Here is a 25,623-nt window from a genome sequence, read left to right as displayed (position 1 = left end):
ATTTTTTTTTTATTTAGTGCTTAAGGCTGAATTCTTAACTATTATCAAAGTGGCCTGCATATGAGCTTATAAAGATTCACCAGTAAATACACCAGCAACCAAGGAGGAAGTATTCTCCCATATTTATTACATTCTGTTCAACAAATTGAAGTGCCCTATTCTATTCTCAGGTACCGAGAAAGGAACTGCCATATGACTACAGATTATCTTTACTCTTTTGATTCTTTCAGCAGTGTTTGTAGAATACCAATTTATAAATCAACTGTAAAAACAAAGAGAAAAAAAAATCAGTCAGTGGCTCTTAGAACAAGTCACAATTTTGTGATAATAAAGTACAGGATATAGTGGGTAGATTTTCCCAAATGTCAATCAATATAGTGATAATTTTTAAGGATTTTAATGTTTAAGATTGAAAATCAACATCAAAGTGATATCTTGATTGTTGCCTGTTGATCATGGGAAAGGATGGTGGAGAAGGTTATTAGAGAATATTTTTTGGTGAGTGCTATTGGGCGTCCTAACTCTAGTGTTCTGATTTGTACAGTCATAACCATGGCATGCTAAACCAAGCTTTCTGGATTCATTGCCATTCACTGAACCATGATATATAGAGATAACATATTTTAATGGAAGAAATTATGTTCTGTCTCATGTCAAGGCATGCTGTTTAAATCTGGTGACTTTTGAAGTATGAGACAGGTTTTTTTTCATTGGCTTTGGCTTTGGTTGTTTTTTTCCTTTATGAGAGTCTCACACTGCCAAGTTTTGAATTTTGCATGTTCAGGTTATTGGGGATTTTGTTTTTCTGAGTGCACAAAGAGTTCAAGTTTCTTAAAATAGGGAAAATTATTGCTCCCATTCCCCTCCCACTTAAAACATGCTTATAGTTCAACACTATTTGGTTTAGGTTAAAACTAAAAATAAGTTCTTTCAAGTTATGACTAAACAAGGCAAATTTCTGCTTAAAACTGCTTCTTAAAAAGTCCTATTTGAGTGTAAAGAAAGTGGATGAAGAATGACTTTTGCTTTTGAAATTTAACCCTAACAAAAATATCCTTTTCTGGAAAATAACTGCAACTCCAAACTACCAATGCTTTCTAGGTGTGTGAGCAACTATTAACATTAAAACCTGATTTTTGTTACTGATTTACTAGCCTTGGTCAGCATATTTCATTTTTAATTTTTCAGTCTTCAAAGTAGAGAGTTGCTTGATTCGCACACATTCCTGAGAAAGTACATCACCAGAATATGTTGGTCAAAGAATAGGAAATTTCATTTAAACAGGAGAAATAGAGTCAAGAGATCCACATTTAATACAACATGATTTCTATAGTTAATAACAATGTATTTATTAAATTCTTGAAAAGTGCTAAGAGAGTAGATTTGAAGTGTTCTCACCAAAAAAAAGAATAGGTGAAGGAATGCATATGTTAATTAACTCAATTTATCCATTCTACAGTGTATGCCTCTCAAAATACTGTGTTGTACATGATAAATAAATACAAATGTTTTGGTCAACTTAAATAAATGAGGGAAAAAAAGAATATACGTGATTCATGCTCTGAACATGAAAAGGTAGTTTGAAAATGCTTTCTCAGAAACACTGTCATACTTTAATAAGGCTGAGCTCATAAAAACATTGTGAGGAAGATCAACCATTTTAGCTTCCTCTCAATTGTGCTTTTTAATGTTCCTTCTCTCCAAAGGTCCCTGCCAGCTCTTCGATTGCTATCCCAGGCCCTTCTTTTAGAAAGTCTTACTGAGATTTTTTCTTCCTTAACAATGTTGCCTCTGGATATACAATGTCTCCCCAGTTTTTCTTTCCATGATTCCCTTTCACCTATATCCCTTCACTTTCAACTCCCCCTCCAAAGAACCACTCAAATATAACTTTCTGATATTTTATTCACCATTCATTCCTCAGCACTTACCAATATATATTCAATGTCTACTCTGGGTTAGACACTACTGTAGGCATTGAGGATGTAGGAATATACGAGATGGTAGATCCCTGACTCAAATAAGTTTATATTCTTTATAAATAAGTAGCCAAATAAAAATAAAAGAGATTCACTAATTGTAATGGTTGCCTTGAAGGAGGTAACCATGGTGATGATGGGGAGTTACTAGATTTGGTGGTGGGTGATGGAGGCAGTGTATTAGACAGGAAAGTCAGAGAAGGTCTCTCTGAGATATTATTCTGCTTAGATTTAAATATCTGATAAAAACCAGTTGCATTAAAAGTCAGGGGTGAACAAGGCTCAACCTGTTGCAAGAAATGTGCCCAGAGAATGGTCTACATGGGATCAAATTATATGAGATAGGATGAAAAAGTGGGGAGGATCCGACTTATAAAAATGTCTTAAAGCCATTGTGAGATGTTTGGATTTTGCCCTAAGAGCGGTGATATGCTATTGCAAAATCAGTGGTTTGACAGTTCTGAAATAATGTTTTGACCTAATAGTGTAAAGTCGGGTGTATTTCTTTGTTGACAATGCATTGCTTTGATCAAATTAGTGGTTCTACCATGAATGAAATTTCAGGCCACATTCAAAACTGTGTCTCACACTGAAGTTATAGTGAGTCTGTTAAAAATGTTTCTTTAAATCTCATTAAGTAGGCACGTTGTTATTTTGCCTAAATGAGGGGTGGTCCCTTGATAGTTTTTCCTCCCAAACACTGTATTTTGAGAAACATTTAAGGAATCTGGAACATGCATTGACTCTTTGTCAGAGATATCTGTGGCCTTGACATAGCCTGAAAATTTTATATTAGCTTCCAAAAATTTTAATTAATTCATTTGGAAAATTCGATTACTAAATGCCATTCTCAGCATAATGCTGTATAGTTAGTATCAATCACATCGCAGAAATGGTTGAGAACAGGAAAGTTCCTATCCTGAAGTAGTCTATACATAAATATTACTAAGAGCAAGTCTTATTAGAAGTAAGTGTTAAGCTATATTTTATATTTCATGTTCATTATTATTTTTGGACTCTTTCTTTAAGCTCCAAGCAACATTATCATATAGCTCATAGTATAAAATTGTTTTAGTTGCCCTTTCCACCACCATTTCCCTAGTTCTTGCCCATTAATTTTGGTATAGATAAATAGGATATATAGACGGTATAGGTAAATAAGATACACAGGAGGTAAAGGAAAGACCACTGGACCCAGGGCTGATTTCACAGATGTGCATCCAGGTCCTGTGTTCAGAAAGACCTCACTCTGCTGTCACCATCTTGAAAAGATTATTTATTTTTCCCTTGAACTCGTGTTTCTTAAGAGAGATTTGATTGGACAATGGATTGGACACTTCACATTTTATTTTCCACTGACCTCCAAAAATTGTGTCCTTTTAGAGCAATCACGTCATGCACAGGTTATTAAAGCCATCATTTCCTCTGTTTCTCTGTAATCATCAGACCACGCAACCACTGTAAATATCAGCTGGGCATCAACAGCTTTGAAAGTTTTGAGGAATGAAGTAAGCTTCCAAGGTGCATTCCAGGATGGTAAACTACAAATAAAATATTTTCTTTTTTTGTAAATTGTAATAAAACTTTCTTAAAACTGTAAATCTTTTACAAAACTGTTTTTGCTAAATTCTTATGCTGTTAGAACCAGCCTTTCAAACTAAGGGTCGGTAGGTCAAATTAAGCCCACAATTATGATTTGTTTGACCAACATAGAAGTTTACAAAATATGAATGTGAGTGCTTTTAAATGGGGCCTGACATTCCAGAGAGCCACTGGCCTAACCATTTAATTGTTTTTTACAAGATAATTTGTTTACCCTTTCTGGTCTTTCAGAGCATTTGAATTTACAATTCTGAGCTCTAAAGTTTAATGTCTAAAACAGTGGTTCCTAAATTTTAGCATACATGTAAGTCACCTGGCTAGCCTGTTAAAACACATATTCCAAACTTCCTCCCTAGTATATCTGATACAGAAGGGCTAGGGTAGAACTGGAAATTTCTAGCAAATTCCCAGATGATGCTGGTATTGCTGGTCCAGGAACCACACTTTGAAAACCACTCATCTAAAACAGTAACTGCCATTCTTGCTATTTGCTATTAACTGCAATAAGCTTCATCTACTCAGTTATAAATGAGATTATCTAAATAAAACATATATTTTAATTAGTCAAGCTAGCTAAATAAAAAGTTTAGCTATGACAGCATACATTAACTGAAACAATTAGTGAGTCAGCCAAATTTTTCTCCCTTAAATAAAAAAAAATCCTGCTATTCACTAGTAGTATTGCAATCCTATTTCAGTGCTCTCCACTTTTTTATGCACATGCTTTACTTTTTCCAAAATTAGTAATACAGCCTTAAAATAATCCAGTTAAAAAAGTTGTAAAGTTGCTTCACCCTCAGTAAATATCAAAAGCAACGAGGTAATGGAACAAGATTGTTAAGGCTGTTGATGATTGATTCACATTGGACAGGCTCTTATCCTACTGTCAAAAAGTGGTAAGTGCCCTAAGTCCGAGATGCCAATGTTTTCCTAGACATTTAAGAACTCAGGAATATTCATCAGATATATGCAACTCTAAGCTGAAATGGAATACAGAGTTCAACCTGGAGTCATTTCCCTCCTCAATCACCTTTTTGAGACTTACAGTCTCAAGTCAATCAATGAGGATTTCTCAGTAGTCATCATCAGTCATCAAGCACTCACCTTTTAGAGGATATGTGATACTGCACACTGGTGACTAAACTGGTTTTTCTCAATATAATGTGTCCTAAACTCCCTCTTTAGGTCTGCTTTCCATTTATTTAATAACTTTTCTTGGGTAATGGAATAGGAAATGACTTTAAGAGAAATTAACGTCTTAATTTTCCCTTTTTTCATTTTTTTCTTTCTGCTTCTTTGTGTGAGGAGAAAAGGGTAATTATTAGCATGCTTTAATTTAAAGCACCAGTGGAATTTTCTCTAAATCTTGTCTTTAATGGGTTCATTAATTTTACTTATTTCTCTATCATCAGGCTTAACTATAATTCATTTAGTTTTTATATTCAGATCATCCATTTTCTATAATAAAGGGAGATTGTGAGAATGTGAATAAATTAAATCCACAGTCCTATAATTATGTGCATAGCTTTTTAAACCACTAGGCTTCAAATCACTTGAGGATCTGTCTCATTTATCTTTGTCTCACACAATAGTGAACATAAAGTTGGTATTGTAGTAGACATTCAATAAATGAGGATCAAATTGAAATGACCCCCCCCAGCGCACACATAGCTTTTTGCTTTCATTTCTTCTTTATTAAAGAAGGGTAATAATAATCTACATCTCACAGGTTTCTCAAAGTGATTGTGTAAAACAATGTACTAAAAGCTCCATGCTAGGTAGTAAATGAGCATTCAATCTGTGTTTGCTTTTAATTATTAATAGGCATTTTTACTGCTTTCATGATTATTATTTGTATTAATGGTTCCAAACTCCCCTATGCTAAATGCTTTAATGAAGTTTATTTTCCTGAGCAAATTAATTGAACTGGGCTACCTTCTATCTTCATTTCTTCTGCTCAGTGTTTTGTTAATTCTTTCATATTCCTGTAGTTCAATTAGTTTGATGTTAAAATCTGACATCAATAAAACACTAATCTGTGGTAGATCCTCAAGACTTGGGAATATAAAATTATAAAATATATATTTATTATATATATATAAATTACAATAGATCAAAAGTGTACTTGAAAAACAGGACATTCCCTCTCTTTAACAGCTAATTCTAATCCCTATTGCATGTCACTTCATTAAATTGCCTTTTCTCCGAAGATTTAGCCACAAAATCATGTCAGGACAAGAATTAGAAGACCTGGGCTATTCTCTACTCTCTTTCTTTGGGTCAAACAAATCATTCAGCCTTTTCAGGATATCAGTCTCCTCAATTGTAAATGGAATAATCTCTATCTTAGAAATAATGCTGGCTTTACGGACTTGTGAACTTTCTTTACAAGGTTGCCCAAAAGGCTGCCCAGGTTGAGCACTGCACAACTCAGTGGTGCAGTTCACATAGATGCACTCGGCAGGGATGGCTCCTTCTTCTCCCTCTTTTCATCCATGAAGGAGTGGGTTAAGTAACCACATGTGAGATCCTTTGGTAGATATGTCACTTTTTCCTTGCATTAAGAAGTATGGCCTATTACAGAAATTATTTACGCACATTACCAAAAACAATCAAGAGAACAGAGGATATTAACCACACTTAGAGGATTTACTTTCTGTTTTTACCACTTAATCCTTAAATGGAATGGCTCTTGGGGATTCTCTAGAATTGAGGATTTACAGCCAGCCATAAAGACTGTTTAGGGCAGGATTATAAAACTAAAAAAAAAAAATCAAAAATATATTCATCTAAGAACACCTTTTTTGAGAAAGGGTGCAACCACCGACTTTTACATGCAGAATGTCCAGTAGATAGAAGAAAGCCCTAGCTGTGTTTGCAGCTTATGGCACTTCACATACAGGAGAATGTGGGGCTGTGTTATAAACCCAAATGAGCACAGCTATTAGAAATAAGGTGCTGTCTGTGGAATTCAGGACTGAGGCCAGATTTGCCGCTGTAGCACATCTTTTTTTAAACACGTGATTCCACATTTCACTTTACCACTTGGTTTCAGGGAACTCTGAAATTGTTACAGGGGAAAAAAAGTGTAATCAATTCTTGCTATTCACTGGAATGATGCCAATGGAAAATTAATGAGCTTTTCTGTAATTGTTGAATAGTCTCAACTGATGAATTATTGGGCCCTCTAGGACATCATCCAAAGAGATCTACATGGTCACAGAATGTTAAAACTGGTAAAAGCCTTAGTCGTCATCTTGACTGTATCTGACCCAAGTTAAGCATGCCTGCCTCTGGCTCTGGGCTTTGCCCCTACAGTAGGGTCTGCACTGTGCCTGCTGATGCAGGAGCAGAACTGGCTCTGACACCCCGGTCTGGCCCAACTGCACACACATTGGCTGTGCTTTTTCCATCATCTGCTGGGATCAAAGAATCAGTATGGAGGGTGAGATATGGCTTCCCTACCAGAGAAACTTGGATGGAAAACCTAGAAGTGCAGAAGCATTAACACCCATTGGGGCAAGCTTTCATAGTGAGATGCAAGGAACTGAAAGGAGCCTGAAGATGCCCTCTCCTCCCTTTCTTCACGTGGTAGATTTTTGAAATCTAGACATACGACATGATCTCCTGGAGACATTTGTAATGTCTAAGTACTGTTTTTCTTTGAAGGTTGTGGCCAGTTCAATAACTTCCTACATTTTACTTGCTTTCTTTCCTTTTGTGCCTTGTTTTCCTTCTTCCTCCATACTTGTTGCCCTGAGATTGTATCTCCTCTCTCCCCTCAAAATATAACTGTGCCAGCTTCACATGAGGCTTTTTTGTTTGTTTGTTTCAGAACTTGGGCAAGACTTGTTTACAGAAGAGGAAACTGAGACTCAGAGCAATTAAATTACTTTTCCATGGTCAAAGATTGCAAAGTATATATTTTTTAAAAGTTTGTTTCCTTTGCTCTCATTATCAGCTGTCTATGATAAAGCTACCCTCTTATCAATTTCCAACTGAAGCACCCCGCTTCACACACATAGCTTTCCCACCCTTTGCAATTTATGCTGATTGTTCTCTCGATTGAGTAAAACAAATGCTTTTTGATTTTGCCTTTATTTGCATATTTTCATCTCACAATTTCAGACGGAGCATGCCTTACTCCATGTAAGTTCCCTGAGAACAAGGAGCTCATTTTGATTTTTTTGTTCCCCAGAGTTTTGAGTACAGCAAGGGCCTTCCACGAAGGTTTTATGAAGAGCTCTGCTTCAGTGAAAAACTCTTCCCTCCAGTAACAGCAGGACTCTGGGGGAACCTTCCACCGACCACCAGAACCTATTAGAAATACCAAATGACAAATGTTTCTTATACTCCAGTTCTCCAGCCTAGCGTTTGGGTCTTTTTCTTTAACATCAATTTCGTCTGCCCTTTAGCTTTTTTTCAATCTTGCATTAATTATTTTATATGAAGAATATATTCTCTCTGAAAATCAAAACCTATAAGAGAACATGCTGCTTCCACTACAGCTTCCAGAAAGCTTGTAAAACCTAGCATATAGTTAAGTGCCTTGAAGGTACACATTATTAAGATTTACTACATGCTTTTGATAAAGGAAAATTTATAAAAATTATAAGTAAAAGATGATTATAGTAGGAAAAGCAATGAATTTGAAATGAGTAGCTCGGCATTCAAATCTTAGAGTTATACCATCTGTTTAACTCACTTTTCTCTTCTATAAAATGAGAAAGGTTCCTATAGGACCCTAACACAGGAAACATACATAACAATGTGATTTAAAAATTGTTAAGAAAAAAATATATGTCACACTTTCAAGTCGAGTCAAGCATATCTCTTTGAAATGGATAAATGAGGTAGTGCCCACCCAAATTGCAAGATTTTTTTTTTTTTTTTTTTTTGAGATGGAGTCTCGCTCTGTCACCCAGGCTGGAGTGCAGTGGCGTGATCTCGGCTCACTGCAAGCTCCGCCTCCCGGGTTCACGCCATTCTCCTGCCTCGGCCTCCTGAGAAGCTGGGACTATAGGCGCCTGCCACCACGCCCAGCTAATTTTTTGTATTTTTTTTTTTAGTAGAGACAGGGTTTCACTGTGTTAGCCAGGACGGTCTCGATCTCCTGACCTTGTGATCCACCCGCTTCGACCTCCCAAAGTGCTGGTATTACAGGTGTGAGCCACCACACCCGGCCCAAGTTGCAAGATTACTTTCGGGGCATTTGGCAGTCTTGAACTGTTCCATCTCTTGAAATACATTACCTTGACCAACGGCATCATTCTCCCTTTTTATCCTCTTTTCTTCTTCAGGATCCTTTTCAGGATTTTTAAGTCATTCCCTACACATATATCATGGGCTCATCTCATTTTTCCTTCCATAGTAAGAACTACTTCTGGGGAAAAATAATCTGTTACAGTCGCAATCAAGTAATCTCATGAAGCATGACTGCCATTGAGTCTATGACTTATTCCAAGGCCTGTTAATGAATTCCATTTTGGGTCAGTTTTAGAATTCTGTTGTTTGTGAAAAAAAAAATGAACTAAAAGAAACTCACTTAATATGAGTGCTCTGTGAGATAACCTGGAAAGTGAGGTTATTGTATAGGAGGGGTCATTTGAGCTGGATTTATGCAGACTTGGGATTCAAGTAGATAGTTTTACTTCCTGTGTGATATCTTCTGAGAATCTTCTCCTTTCATTTATTCGATTACTCTCTCGTTTACGTTCTCATTGTCTCTGAGCAAGACTGTAGAGACACTGTCTGCCTCAGCTCTCTGTCTCTAATATTTCCAAGGGCAGCAGCTCTGTATTGACCATCTTGGTCACTATTTTTATTTGTACTACTCCTGTATCTAAATGCCTTCATCACTGTTCCTAGCCTCTTTGAAAAACTCATCCCAGCAAAAGCCCATCATTTACACTCCATTCTAGAGTACAAATTTGTTCTAGCAAAAACTTACAAATAAAATTGATTTATGTGGTGTTGCCCACATGCAAATGCTTATTCCAAACTGTGGCTTTGAGCATATTTACATAGTTGTTTTAGCTTTTGGTGTTGCTATAATGTTTTGTTCCATTGTGTTTTCACTCACTGAAGAATAATACACATGATCTTTCTTAGGGCTGATTTTTCCTACCTAAAGTGTATGTTGAAATTCAATTTCATGTTAAACTTTTGGAGTTAATTTTAAGTAAATCTAAAACTGACTTGTGGTGATGGGTGAGATGGGCATCCGGAAGTAGAAGAACATTGAAAATTTATCAACACAATTAATGTATACTTTTAAGGGCCTAGAATACTAATATAAAGAGGTGTACACAGGGTGGTTAATATGATTAATTTTTTATTTCTAAATAGAAAAGAGATGAGCTCTATAACTTTTGATTTTTAACTTTGTTCTATTTCATTATTTTCTTAAAGACAGCTGTTCTGGAAGAGGATAGTAATATAAATGTGAAAAAGTAGCACTATTAATCAGATTATTTGGCTAGAATTTCAAATTTCTGTGCATTAATGACAGGAATTAGTAATTCTCTTTTCCTTTCAATTATTTATTCAGAATTACCATTTTGTTTTGTATCTATCACTTTATATTTGTTTTAATTATTTTTATAAGCTTATATCCTGTATTTTATGTTTTCTGTATATGATACTGATCTTAATTTTGTTTCAACACATAACAGTAACTTATGCTTTCTTATCTAATGTTTCTTCTCCCTTTTTCCATATAAATTTATTGACTCAGTTTATTTTTAATTATAATTATTATTTCAAACATAAAACTTTAATTATTAGGTTGGTGCCAAAGTAATAGCAGCTTTTGCCATTACTTTTTAAAAATGGCAAGAAACGCTATTACTTTTGCACCAACCTAATGCTATAATGGAGAATAGTCATTTTTAAAGGTAGCTCAGTGTTTCCATATTTCAATCTTTATTTCTCAGGTGAAAGAGTATTAACATTGGAAACCACTTTTATGTAAGCCCAATTCCTGCTTATAGGAGTGAAGTAATATTCTGCCAACATTTACATTTTCTTGTACCTTTCCAACCCCATTTCCTTCTAAAAACACGAAGATTTCAGTATGTCAATCCTGTTTAAGTCTCTAGGTTAAGATTGCCAAGCACAGTTGGTTTCTTCTCTTTAATATATCTTTCTTCATTAGACTGCAGTCACCAGCTCATTTAATTAACAGGAGTAAGAGACAAAATGCAAATATTTTTAGACCTCTGTAGAAAGACAGAAAAACTTGACACCTTGTCAAATCAACATTAGATTTTTATGTGTAGGATCACCTACTTTTTAAATCTGTGTAGTTACCATAATATCTTTTGAGTTATTGGAATTAGATTTCCCTGATGAAGAAAAGCTTGAAAATTGAATTATGATATGGACATTTTGTATGGTTGAATATCATGAGGCTGAGTGAGTATTAAATAGTTTACAGAGGAAAATGTCTGGTGTTCACTCCATTAATATGGATAAAAATGGAGGAAAATGAAGCATCTGATGTTGCATCAGTATGCAATATCATTAACACCATTTATTAACACCATTTATTCATTAAATATGCTATATATCGTACATCAGTTAGGTATTTATATGTCCATTTTTTCACGTCAGAAACAACTTGTGCCACTTAACGAGAACTTTTCATGGTTCTGTGTTTCATCCTTGATGCCTACATTATTACTTGGTTCTGAACAGCCCTGAATAGCTAACCAATCAAGGTTAATTGAGAAAAAAAGATATCACTGGCTTTAGCCTTATCGTGATTTGATGCTTTAGTCACCTGTGGTTAAGTAACTTAGACACTAACAGCTTGGTCATGATAGAGTGGACATTACTGGTTTCATAAAATCACTTCCATAGGTAACTTTATAATATTATAATAGATGTATGAAATATATTCCTGAAAGAAAAAGAACTGCCCTTTGCATTGCATGCATTTGGCGTTGATACGTGCTTTATAAAGGTCGTTGAAGATTTGGCAGTCCTCTGACATCTCACAATCACTTTCACAGTTTTTAGTACAATAGTAAAATATTCATTCTTCTAAAAATCATTCTTGGACTGACTAATTCTTTGTCATTTCTTAAATGTGCATGGTAATTCTGAAGAGTTCTATTGTTCTTCAAACTTTCTGAATTAATTCAATAAGAAGAAATTATATTTCCTTTAGTCATTTTTAAATTAAATTTCTGGCTTCTTGAAGTGGAAGATGGAGGTGGAATGGAGTGGAGGTGCGGTGAGGGGGAAAATACATTTAATTCAAGTATTAAGGAGTCACGTTTTGTGGCAAGTGGTCACCTGCAGATCTTTTATTAACACCATTTATTTATTTATTTATTTGGTTACTCATTCATCAGTCATACTACACACCAGTCATATATTTTGGCTGTCTATTTTCAGCACCTATTTGAGATTAAAAAGGTAAATAAGACATGGTCCTTGAGCTAAAGGAATTCACAGTCAAAAGGACTACCTCCTACCTAGATTAAATTGCATGCATTATGCTTTCTAGGAAATTAATGAAAACTTTTTACTTCTTCCTACAATTATTAGCAATCAAATTTTGAAAGCATGAAACTTATGCAGAGCAAGGAATCTTTCAAAATCAAAACTGAAAAGGATGAATTATAGAATCTGGAATGAGTTTTTTAAAATGTAGATGGAGCTTATTTAGAAAACAGACATTTTCATTAGCTTTGTTAACCAATCTATCCAGTGAATAGAATCAAATGAGAACCCTTAGATTTTTAATTTAGCCTTTAGTTCCAGAGAAATTTTGTATTTATGACTTGCTTTATATAAAAAAGTTTTAAACATAACCAAAAGGCATTTATACTTAAAATATTACCAATCCCGTATATAATCTATTATTTAATGTCTTCAATTTTTTCACTTGCTCTCACAATTTTATTTCTTTTTTTCTGCAGTTTATTTTTTTTTAGTTAAGTTCCAAAATACGGCCCATGCTTTGCATCTCTTGGATATTCTCTGAAGTCTTTTTAATTTATATGCTTCCTCTTCCTTTTTTTTTTAATCCTTGCAAATTATTTGCCAAATAAATAGGCTCATTTGATCTGCAGAGTTTTCTTATATTCTGGACTTTGCTGACTGCATCTTGTAAAGTCATTAATATGTGGTGTTTTTGTGTGTTTTCTGAAAATTTCTAGCAAGATATAGATGCTTGCTCGGATTCAGCTCCCAAGTTTGTGATAAGAATCCTCCTCCGTAGGTGGTCATGTGTCTTCTATTGGGAAGTATCTAGTGTTTGGTTGTTTCTCTTTTTGTGACATTAGGAGCAATTAATAATCATTGTCTAGTTGCATTATTTTATTAGAGTTCAACAAAATGGTGAGGTTTTAATTCAATCATCACTTTTCTCTTAATTAACTGGACTATTTTTGTAAAGACAATCCCCCCAAAGTATTAATTTACTCTAGGTATAACTCGTAAAAGAAAGGCAGTTAAATAATTATTTTTCCTTTATTAATCAGTTAGCAGAAGAGAGAATTGGCTCTAATCCATCTTCCAAATGTGATAAACAGCTATTTTCACCTAAATATCATTAGAAACTCAAGGACTTTAGCATACTTGATATATTTGAATTTATTGCAGTTTTTATTAAATTGATGCTAAATTTGGGAGTGGAACATCATTTGTTTCCTTCTATAAAATCCCAGTAGTCTCTGATAGTTTCTTTGCTTTCTGGTAAAGCAAGATTTTCTAGACATTTTTGTGCATTTCCTGTCTGAGACCTCGACCAGTTCTTTTCCTGAAAATCTCTGATTTCTTGTATAGTGCAAAATGATTATAAAAGACCATGGTCTGTATACTAGTACAATTTTTAAGCTTAGGCTGTTTACTATGAACATACTGGCAAACATTAATACTTCTATTTCTTCTTCTACTGCTAGAATGTGCTTCTCTTTGTGCTTTACTATTGACTTGGGAGTCAACGGATGGAGTAAAAGGGGTTTTAACTGAAGATGACACTTGTCACTTTCAAGAGAGAGCACTTAAGAACGAGCGTAGAATTTTCCTTGGGCTATTCCAGTGCAGGGAATAGAAACTGTTCAAAATCATAACAAGATGATGAATCTTTCATCAGCTTGAGTGATTACAGAGCTCACAGCCACTCCCATTGATCCACATTCATTATACTGCACACATGAGAGTTAACCCTTTGTCTTTGAAGCCTCTGAAAAATTTGTATACTACCAAAACATAATTCTGACAGGTGTAACATTTTGTTTTCACACAAAAATGAATGCTATTTCAACTTTCTGCCTTACCTTCAATCCACAGACTAAAATTGGTGAATACAGCTAAACTTCTATACCTCACTAAAGGCAGTTCATTCTCTTTTACAACTTTCAGCTTATTTATACTTCTTTTGACATACGGTTTTCTAAATTGTAATATAATGACTCTAAGTGCTGACCACCTTGTAAACATACCTCTGGATTGTTTTCAGTAAGTCCTGATTTGAATTGCTTTGTCCTGGTGCTAGTCTGTGAGACATATTAGAGTCACTGATTCTGTTTAAGTGCAAATTTATATATTCTGTCATGTACATATTCTGTAAAGTACATTGTGTTGATGATTTGACTGAATAATTCCATTTTTTTGGACTATAGAGTTATAATAAATGTTATGTCATAGAATATTTTCAATGTAGGTCACGATAGCAATAAACTTACTTTGTTTTGGAAAATATTTTGGTGAAGCATAAGAATTTCAGGCTCAAGGATATCTACTACTCCTGCTATATGACTGCATATAATAAAGCCCTCTTCTCTGTGGCAGAATCAACATATAAGATAATGCTGGCACAGGCCAGGTACTTAATGGATATTTATTACATGAAAGAATAATTGTGGCTGCTTTAGCTGATCTTATTTGATCTCTTAGTTGATTTCTTTTGTCAGGAAAAATAGATTCATAATGTTAATATTTTATACACATTTACTTGAAAATTTCTGTTAGAGTCAGAATAAGTGCAAAAAACTGTGCTTGATTTATACTTTTTTTTTGAAAGTATAGTAGGGTGCTATTGGTGTTCCACCTAGATCCCCTTCACAGGCTAGTATGCACATCCCCCCACTGCTAGAAGTGTTGGCTGCATATCCCTCAAACCCCTTTCCCACATGGGAAGTGCTTGGTAAATAGTTACACTCCAATGCCACCACCATGCAAATGACTGCCCATAGTAAATGACTTACTGATACGGGGTACAAAGGCCAACCCCCTTGCCTCAAGGTGGGCCAACTCTGTGGTGTGATTTTTCTCCAGAACACCCTGTGAATCAGGCCAAGGTTAAACTTCACCTGAGACCTCATCCTTGCTCAGCTCTTTCTCTTCCTTATATTGTTTCTCTCACTCCCTTATGTTTTTTTTTTCCTTTTCATGACGAGCAATCCATCAATACAACATATGTATCCAAAAATTCCTGTTTTAGGCACCGTTTCTAGAACATCTGATCTAAAACAGCTGGTTCAAGGAGTGGCCTTAACAAGCAGTCTCAAAGGATAGATTTTGGAGTTGAATTTATCACTGGCTACATGACAGTGAGTACCACATTGCTGAAGGTAGGTGGAGAATCTGTGAATCACAGTTCCCTGGAATCCTGCAGCAATTAAATTGTTAAGATTTTTCGTTCACAATGAACTGAGTGTGTACGTCTGTTCTCACACTGCTAATAAAGACATAGCCAATACTGGGTAATTTATAAAAGAAAGAGATTTAATTGACTCACAGTTCCACGTGGCTGGGGAGTCCTTACAATCATGATGGAAGGTGAATAAGGAGCAAAGTCACGTCTTACATGGTGGCAGGCAAGAGAGCTTATGCAGGGGAACTCTCATGTATGAAACCATCAGATCTTGTGGGACTTATTTACTACCACAATAATAGTATGGGGGAAAGTGCCCCCATGATTCAATGTCTCCACATGGCCCTGCCCTTGACACATGGGGATTATTACAATTCAAGGTGAGATTTCAGTGGGGACACAACCAAACCATAACATTCCACCCCTGGCCCCTCCCAAATGTCATGTCCTCACATTTCAAAACCAATCACACTTTCCCACCTGTCCTCCAAAGTCTTAACTCCTTTCAGTATTAGCTCAAAAGTCCATGACCAAAGTCTCATCTGAGACAAGGTAAGTCCCTTCCTCCTATGAGCCTGTAAAATCAACAGCAAGTTGGTTACTTTCTAGATACAATGAGGGTACAGGCATTGGGTAAATACACCTGTTCCAAATGGGAGAGATTGGCCAAAACAGAGGGTCTACAGACCCCATGCAAGTCCAAAATCCAACAGGGAAGTCAAATCTTAAAGCTCCAAAATGACCCCCTTTGACCCCATGTCTCACATCCAGGTTATGCTAATACAAGAGGTAGGCTTCCAAGGCCTTGGGCAGCTCTGCCTCTGTGGCTTTGGAGGATACAGACCTTCTCCTGGCTAGTTTCATGGGCTGGCATCAAGTGTTTGTGGGTTTTTCCGGGCTCAAGGTACAAGCTGTTGGTGGATCTACCATTCTGGGATCTGGAGGATGGTGGCCTTCTTCTCACAATTCCACTAGGCGGTGCCCCAGTGGGGACTCTGTGTTGGGGCTCCAATCCCACATTTCCCTTCTACACTGCCTTAGCAGAGGTTCTGCAAGAGGGTTCTGCCCTTGCAGCAAACTTCTGCCTGGATATCCAGGAGTTTCCATATGTTTTCTGAAATCTAGGCGGAGGTTCCCAAATCTCAGTTCTTGACTTCTGGGCACCCACAGGCTCTTGCATCCTCTGAAGCAATGTCCTGAACTCTATGTTGGCCCATTTTAGACACTGCTGGAGCTAAAGCATCTGGGATACAGAGCACCGTGTCCTGAGGCTGCATAGAGCAGGAGGGCCTTGGGCCTGGTACCGGAAACCATTTTTCACCCCTAGGCCTCCAGGCATTTGATGCGAGACGCTGCTGCAAAGGTCTCTGACATGCCCTGGAGACATTTTCCCCATTGTCTTGGCGATTAACATTTGGCTCCTCAATACTTACGCAAATCTTTGCAGCAAGCTTGAATTTCTGTCCAGAAAATGGGATTATTTTTCTACCTCATGGTCAGGCTGCAAATTTTCCAAACTTTTACACTCTGCTTCTTCTTGAAAGCTTTTCCGCTTAGAAATTTCTTCCCCCAATACCCCAAATCACCTCTCTCAAGTTCAAAGTTCCACAGATCTCTAGGGCAGGGGCAAAATGCTGCCAGTCCCTTTGCATAGCAAGAGTGTCCTTTACTCCAGTTCCCAGCAAGTTTCTCATCTCCATCTGAGTCTACTTCAGCCTGGATTTCATTTTACATATCACTATCAGCATTTTGGTCAAAGCCATTCAACAAGTCTCTAGGAAGTTCCAAACTTTCCCACATCTTCCTGTCTTCTGAACCCTCCAAGTATCTAGAAAGTTCCAAAGTTTTCCACAGTTTTCCATTTTTTTTCTGAGCCCTTCGAACTGTTCCAACCTCTGTCACCCATTTTCAAAGTCACTTTCACATTTTTGGGTATCTTTACAGCTGCACCCCACTCTACTGGTACCAATTTACTGTATTAGTCTCTTCTCATGCTGCTAATAAGGACATACCTGAGACTGGGTAATGTATAAAGGAAAGAGGTTTAAGTGACTCAAAGTTCCACATGGCTGGGGAGGCCTCACATTCATGGCAGAAGGGAATGAGGAGCAAAGTCACATCTTACGTGGATGTAGGCAAGAGAGCATGTGCAGGGAAACTCCTGTTTATAAAACCATCAGATCTTGTGAGACTTCTTCACTACCACGGGAAGAGTATGAGGGAAATTGCCCCCATGATTCAATTATCTCCACCTGGCCCTGCCCTTGACATGTAGAGATTATTACAGTTCAAGGTGAGATTTGGGTGGGGACACAGACAAACCATATCACTGAGATAAAATGCAGGGGGAAAAGAGGCACTGGCTTGGGCAATATGTGGTGTTTGAGAGACAGAGGGAAATGGTAACTAGAAGACTATGATATCGAGTGAGTATTGTTCATGATTTGAAAAGTGAAAATAACTGGCCCTAAGGAGATCAAACACAAATTCAGAAAGACATGTGAATGTCAGAGTTTCACTGGAAGTACTTTAAAAGCCCTCATCCCCTATTGCCTGAGAAATGACCAATTTAAAAACTAGGTTTATTGCCTAATTATAGGAGTAGAACTTAAGAGATAACTGAATAATCAGATTATCAAAATGCTGCCAAAGTAAAGCCTCTCATAAGGAATAAGTGGGGACTTGAAACTTGGGTGGGAAATGCTCTTAAAACTTTTGAATTTCTAGATTCTTTTAAACCCCCTGAACCTGAACAAGTGTCCCCCTCCTCTCTGTTGAAAGACATAACCCCTCCAGATCCCACTTGCTTGACGACATCTAAGAGCTCTCAAATGTGTCAGTTGCCTTACAGGACAATGCTTGCTATCTTAGTCCATTTGGGTTAATGTAACAAGATACTATAGACTGGGTGATTTATAAACAGCATACATTATTTTCTACTGGTCTGGAGGATGTGAAGTCCAAGATCAAGGTGCCTGCAGATTAGGTGTCTTGTAAGGGTCTTCTCCTCCATAAACAACCAACTTCTCACTCTGTAGTCACATGCAGAAGAGCTGAGGGGTCTCTTGTAGTCCTTAGGAACACTATTCCAACCCATTTATTATGTGATACGAAAGGTCATTTACTGTAAGTGGGATCCAGAGAATGATATTTCTTGGCAGCTATTATAAGCAATCTTGCCCATAGAGCCTTGTCATCCTATAGAGCTCGTGATACTAGAAGTATCAGTGGTTTAAAACAAAACAAAAAGATACCATGTGCAGTCTGAAAAATATCTAAAGGAGCCATGCAATGAAAATTCCTAGTGTCCTGCAGCAAGGTTATGCCATCTGTAGCAGGGAACTATGAACTAAAAAAGGAGCTTCTGGTATATACCGAGCTATTGCTCCAGACAGAACATGCAACTGTAGAACAATAAGTGGCCCTGTCTCTAAAACTGACCAACATGAGTTGGATATGCTCAGAGCCCTTAAATTATGAGTTTGGGTGCCTAGTGGGAGGAAAGATGATTTTCTTTTTTTTTTCTTTTTTTTTATTATTATAATTTAGGTTTTAGGGTACATGTGCACAATGTGCAGGTTTGTTACATATGTATCCATGTGCCGTGTTGGTTTGCTGCACCCATTAACTCGTCATTTAGCATTAGGTATATCTCCTAATGCTGTCCCTCCTCCCTCCCCCCACCCCACAACAGTCCCCGGAGTGTGATGTTCCCAATCCTGTGTCCATGACTTCTCATTGTTCAGTTCCCACCTATGAGTGAGAACAGGTAGTGTTTGGTTTTTTGTCCTTGCGATAGTTTACTGAGAATGATGTTTTCCAGTTTCATCCATGTCCCTACAAAGGACATGAACTCATCAATTTTTATGGCTGCATAGTTTTCCATGGTGTATATGTGCCACATTTTCTTAATCCAGTCTATCGTTGTTGGACATTTGGGTTGGTTCCACGTCTTTGCTATTGTGAATAGTGCGACAATAAACATACGTGTGCATGTGTCTTTATAGCAGCATGATTTCTAGTCCTTTGGGTATATACCCAGTAATGGGATGGCTGGGTCATATGGTATTTCTAGTTCTAGATCCCTGAGGAATCACCACACTGACTTCCACAATGGTTGAACTAGTTTACAGTCCCATCAACAGTATAAAAGTGTTCCTGTTTCTCAACATCCTCTCCAGCACCTGTTTTTTCCTGACTTTTTAATGATGGCCATTCTAACTGGTGTGAGATGGTATCTCATTGTGGTTTGATTTGCATTTCTCTGATGGCCAGTGATGGTGAGCATTTTTTCATGTGATTTTGGCTGCATAAATGTCTTCTTTTGAGAAGTGTCTGTCCATGTCCTTCGCCCACTTTTTGATGGGGTTGTTTGTTTTTTTCTTGTAAATTTGTTTGAGTTCATTGTAGATTCTGGATATTAGCCCTTTGTCAGATGAGTAGGCTGCAAAAATTTTCTCCCATTCTGTAGGTTGCCTGTTCACTCCGATGGTAGTTTCTTTTGCTGTGCAGAAGCTCTTTAGTTCAATTAGATCCCATTTGACAATTTTGGCTTTTGTTGCCATTGCTTTTGGTGTTTGGACATGAATTCCTTGCCCACGCCTATGTCCTGAATGGTATTGCCTAGGTTTTCTTGTAGGGTTTTAATGGTTTTAGGTCTAACATTTAAGTCTTTAATCCATCTTGAATTAATTTTTGTATAAGGTGTAAGGAAGGGATCCAGTTTCAGCTTTCTACATATGGCTAGCCAGTTTTCCCAGCACCATTTATTAAATAGGGAATCCTTTCCCCATTTCTTGTTTTTATCAGGTTTGTCAAAGATCAGATAGTTGTAGATATGCGGCATTATTTCTGAGAGCTCTGTTCTGTTCCATTGATCTATGTCTCTGTTGTGGTACCAGTACCATGCTGTTTTGGTTACTGTAGCCTTGTAGTATAGTTTGAAGTCAGGTAGCATGATGCCTCCAGCTTTGTTCTTTTGGCTTAGGATTGACTTGGCGATTTGGGCTCTTTTTTTGTTCCGTATGAACTTTAAAGTAGTTTTTTCCGATTCTGTGAAGAAAGTCATTGGTAGCTTGATGGGGATGGCATTGAATCTATAAATTACCTTGGGCAGTATGGCCATTTTCACGATATTGATTCTTCCAACCCATGAGCATGGAATGTTCTTCCATTTGTTTGTATCCTCTTTGATTTCATTGAGCAGTGGTTTCTAGTTCTCCTTGAAGAGGTCCTTCACATCCCTCATAAGCTGGATTCCTAGGTATTTTATTTTCTTTGAAGCAATTGTGAATGGGAGTTCACTCATGATTTGGCTCTCTGTTTGTCTGTGATTGGTGTACAAGAATGCTTGTGATTTTTGTACATTGATTTTGTATCCTGAGACTTTGCTGAAGTTGCTAATCAGCTTAAGGAGATTTTGGGCTGAGACAATGGGGTTTTCTATATATACAATCATGTCATCTGCAAACAAGGACAATTTGACTTCCTCTTTTCCTAATTGAATACCCTTTATTTCCTTCTCCTGCCTGATTGCTCTGGCCAGAACTTCCAGCACTATGTTGAATAGGAGTGGTGAGAGAGGGCATCCCTGTCTTGTGCCAGTTTTCAAAGGAAATGCTTCCAGTTTTTGCCCATTCAGTATGATATTGGCTGTGGGTTTTTCATAGATAGCTCTTATTATTTTGAGATACGTCCCATCAATACCTAATTTATTGAGAGTTTTTAGCATGAAGGGTTGTTGAATTTTGTCAAAGGCCTTTTCTGCATCTATTGAGATAATCATGTGGTTTTTGTCTTTGGTTCTGTTTATATGCTGGATTACATTTATTGATTTGCATATGTTGAACCAGCCTTGCATCCCAGGGATGAAGCCCACTTGATCATGGTGTGTAAGCTTTTTGATGTGCTACTGGATTCTGTTTGCCAGTATTTTATTGAGGATTTTTGCATCAATGTTCATCAAGGATATTGGTCTGAAATTCTCTTTTGGTTATGTCTATGCCAGGCTTTGGTATCAGGACAATGCTGGCCTCATAAAATGTGTTAGGGAGGATTCCCTCTTTTTCTATTGATTGGAATAGTTTCAGAAGGAATGGTACCAGTTCCTCCTTGTACCTCTGGTAGAATTCGGCTGTGAATCCATCAGGTCCTGGACTCTTTTTGGTTGGTAAGCTATTGATTATTGCCACAATTTCAGAACCTGTTATTGGTCTATTCAGAGATTCAACTTCTTCCTGGTTTAGTCTTGGGAGGGTGTATTTGTCGAGGAATTTATCCATTTCTTCTAGATTTTCTAGTTTGTTTGCATAGAGGTGTTTGTAGTATTCTCTGATGGTAGATTGTATTTCTGTGGGATCGGTGGTGATATCCCCCTTTTCATTTTTTATTTCATCTATTTGATTCTTCTCTCTTTTCTTCATTAGTCTTGCTAGCAGTCTATCAATTCTGTTGATCTTTTCAAAAAACCATCTCCTGGATTCATTAATTTTTTGAAGGGTTTTTTGTGTCTCTATCTCCTTCAGTTCTGCTCTGATTTTAGTTATTTCTAGCCTTCTGCTAGCTTTTGAATGTGTTTGCTCTTGCTTTTCTAGTTCTTTTAATTGTGATGTTAGGGTGTCAACTTTGGATCTTTCCTGCTTTCTCTTGTGGGCATTTAGTCCTATAAATTTCCCTCTACACACTGCTTTGAATGTGTCCCAGAGATTCTGGTATGTTGTGTCTTTGTTCTTGTTGGTTTCAAAGAACATCTTTATTTCTGCCTTCATTTAATTATGTACCCAATAGTCATTCAGGAGCAGGTTGTTCAGTTTCCATGTAGTTGAGCGGTTTTGAGTGAGTTTCTTAATCCTGAGTTCTAGTTTCATTGCACTGTGTTCTGAGAGACAGTTTGTTATAATTTCTGTTCTTTTACATTTGCCGAGGAGAGCTTTACTGCCAACTATGTGGTCAGTTTTGGAATAGGTGTGGTGTGGTGCTGAAAAATATGTATATTCTGTTGATTTGGGGTGGAGAGTTCTGTAGATGTCTATTAGGTCCACTTTGTGCAGAGCTGAGTTCAATTCCTGGATATCCTTGTTAACTTTCTGTCTCGTTGATCTGTCTAATATTGACAGTGGGGTGTTAAAATCTCCCATTATTATTGTGTGGGAGTTTAAGTCCCTTTGTAGGTCACTCAGGACTTGCTTTATGAATCTGGGTGCTCCTGTGTTGGGTGCATATATATTTAGGATAGTTAGCTCTTCTTGTTGAATTGATCCCTTTACCATTATGTAATGGCCTTCTTTGTCTGTTTTGATCTTTGTTGGTTTAAAGTCTATTTTATCAGAGACTAGGATTGCAACCCCTGCCTTTTTTTGTTTTCCATTTGCTTGATAGATCTTCCTCCATCCCTTTATTTTGAGTCTATGTGTGTCTCTGCACGTGAGATGGGTTTCCTGAATACAGCACACTGATGGGTCTTGACTCCTTATCCAGTTTGCCAGTCTGTGTCTTTTAATTGGAGCATTTAGCCCATTTACATTTAAAGTTAATATTGTTATGTGTCAATTTGATCCTGTCATTATGATGTTAGTTGGTTATTTTGCTCGTTGGTTGATGCAGTTTCTTCCTAGCCTCGATGGTCTTTACAATTTGGCATGTTTTTGCAGGGGCTGGTACCGGTTGTTCCTTTCCATGTTTAGTGCTTCCTTCTGGAGCTCTTTTAGGGCATGCCTGGTGGTGACAAAATCACTCAGCATTTGCTTGTCTGTAAAGTATTTTATTTCTCCTTGACTTATGAAGCTTAGTTTGGCTGGATATGAAATTCTGGGTTGAAAATTCTTTTCTTTAAGAATGTTGAATATCAGCCCCCACTCTCTTCTGGCTTGTAGAGTTTCTGCTGAGAAATCAGGATATGAAATTCTGGGTTGAAAATTCTTTTCTTTAAGAATGTTGAATATCAGCCCCCACTCTCTTCTGGCTTGTAGAGTTTCTGCCGAGAAATCAGATGTTAGTCTGATGGGCTTCCCTTTTTGGGTAACCTGACCTTTCTCTCTGGCCGCCCTTAACATTTTTTCCTTCATTTCAACTTTGGTGAATCTGACAATTTTGTGTCTTGGAGTTGTTCTCCTTGTGGAGTATCTTTGTGGCGTTCTCTGTATTTCCTGAATCTGAATGTTGGCCTGCCTTGCTAGATTGGGGAAGTTCTCCTGGATAATATCTTGCAGAGTGTTTTCCAACTTGGTTCCATTCTCCCCGTCATTTTCAGGTACACCAATCAGACGTAGGTTTGGTCTTTTCACATAGTCCCAAATTTCTGGGAGTCTTTTTTCATTTCTTTTTATTCTTTTTTCTCTAAACTTCCCTTCTCGCTTCATTTCATTCATTTCATCTTCCATCACTGATACCCTTTCTTCCAGTTGATCGCATCGGCTACCGAGGCTTCTGCAATCTTCCTGTAGTTCTCGATACTTGACTTTCAGCTCCATCAGCTCCTTTAAGCCCTTCTCTCCATTGGTTATTCTAGTTATCCATTCGTCTAATTTTTTTTCAAGGTTTTTAACTGCTTTGCCATTTTTTTGAATTTCCTCTGGTAGCTCGGAGTAGTTTGATCGTCTGAAGTCTTCTTCTCTCAACTCGTCAAAGTCATTCTCCGTCCAGCTTTGTTCCATTGGTGGTGAAGAACTGCGTTCCTTTGGATGAGGAGAAGTGCTCTGCTTTTTAGAGTTTCCAGTTTTTCTGCTCTGTTTTTTTCCGATCTTTGTGGTTTTATCTACTCTTTGTCTTTGATGATGGTGATGTACAGATGGGTTTTTGGTGTGGATGTCCTTTCTGTTTGTTAGTTTTCCTTCTACCAGACAGGACCCTCAGCTGCATGTCGGTTGGAGTTTGCTGGAGGTCCACTCCAGACCCTGTTTGGCTGGGTGTCAGCAGCGGTGGGTGCAGAACAGCGGATTTTCTTGAGACCACAAATTCAGCTGTCTGATAGTTCCTCTGGTAGTTTTTTCTCAGAGGAATACCTGGCCGAGTGAGGTGTCAGTCTGTCCCTACTGGGGGGTGCCTCCCAGTTAGGCTGCTCGGGGGTCACGGACCCACTTTAGGAGGCAGTCTGTCTGTTGTCAGATCTCTAGCTGCGTGCTGGGAGAACCACTACTCTCTTCAAGGCTGTCAATCAGACAGGGATATTTAAGTCTGCAGAGGTTCCTGCTGAATTTTTGTTTGTCTGTGCCCTGTCCCCAGAGGTGGAGCCTACAGAGGCAGGCAGGCATCCTTGAGCTGTGGTAGGCTCCACCCAGTTGGAGCTTCCTGGCTGCTTTGTTTACCTAAGCAAGCCTGGGCAATGGCGGGCGGCCCTCCCCCCGCCTCGCTGCTGCCCTGCAGTTTGATCTCAGACTGCTGTGCTAGCAATCAGTGAGACTCCGTGGGCATAGGACCTTCCGAGCCAGGTGTGGGACACAGTCTCCTGGTGTGCCGTTTTCCAGGCCCGTTGGAAAAGTGCAGTATTAGGGTGGGACTGACGCAATTTTCTAGGTGCCGTCTGTTACCCCTTTCTTTGACTAGGAAAGGGAACTCCCTGACCCCTTGCACTTCCCGAGTGAGGCAATGCCTCACCGTGCTTGGGCTCGCGCACAGTGCGCTGCACTGACTGTCCTGCACCCACTGTTTGGCACTCCCTAGTGAGATGAACCTGGTACCTCAATCGGAAATGCAGAAATCACCTGTCTTCTGTGTCGCTCAGGCTGGGAGCTGTAGACCGGAGCTGTTCCTATTCGGCCATCTTCAGGAATGTTTTAGTCTACCCTGCTTTGCATGTTAGGGAGAACAAAAAGGAATTCTTATATGTATATGATATTTGAAGTTCTAGTGAGAGAAGTAGACTTTTTTGAAAGTGTGATTTTGTAGAATGAATGGAGGACATTGTTGGAAATAATTTATGGAAAGAAAAAGTAGCAATAGTTCTAAACTCAATATGATATTAAACTCCATTCTTACTCTATAACACCTCCAAAACAGTAAGGATAATTTTGCAATGGTCTTCAACTGATTTTCAGTTTTTTTATCCAAAGGAATATAGACTAGGCAGTGAGCATCTCTCAATCCACAGAAGATAACAAATGATATGAATTCCTCTGAGAAGACTTTGGTACCAAAAAGAATATTCAAGATTAATTTGCTTCCCTTTCCTACTGAGGAGGATCCAGTAAGTAAGAATAGGAACGTATATTAAAAAATAAAAAGACTGAGTCATGGCCGGGTGCGGTGGCTCACGCCTGTAATCCCAGCACTTTCGGAGGCCAAGGCGGGCAGATCACGATGTCAGGAGATCGAGACCATCCTGGCTAACATGATGAAACCCCGTCTCTACTAAAAATACAAAAAATTAGCCAGGCGAGGTGGCGGGCGCCTGTAGTCCCAGCTACTCGGGAGGCTGAGGCGGGAGAATGGCATGAA

The 25,623-nt window shown here is 37.9% G+C and overlaps 1 long non-coding RNA gene across 2 annotated transcripts in view; it reads left to right on the top strand.

Annotated features, from left to right (window-relative positions):
• Positions 1-25,623, top strand: part of LOC131381187 (uncharacterized) — a 74,397-nt gene that overhangs the window by 3,934 nt on the left and 44,840 nt on the right. For both annotated transcript variants that reach the window (XR_009209740.1, XR_009209739.1), the window contains exons 2-3: positions 15,040-15,169; positions 25,239-25,372. This is a non-coding gene — a long non-coding RNA (uncharacterized LOC131381187). The remainder of the gene's footprint in view (positions 1-15,039; positions 15,170-25,238; positions 25,373-25,623) is intronic.

The sequence above is a fragment of the Hylobates moloch genome, unplaced genomic scaffold (genome assembly GCF_009828535.3).
Source record: "Hylobates moloch isolate HMO894 unplaced genomic scaffold, HMol_V3 SCAFFOLD_14, whole genome shotgun sequence".
Lineage (NCBI taxonomy): Eukaryota > Metazoa > Chordata > Mammalia > Primates > Hylobatidae > Hylobates > Hylobates moloch.
The sequence above is the reverse complement of the archived record's forward strand: the minus strand, read 5'-3'. Positions and strand labels throughout refer to the sequence as shown.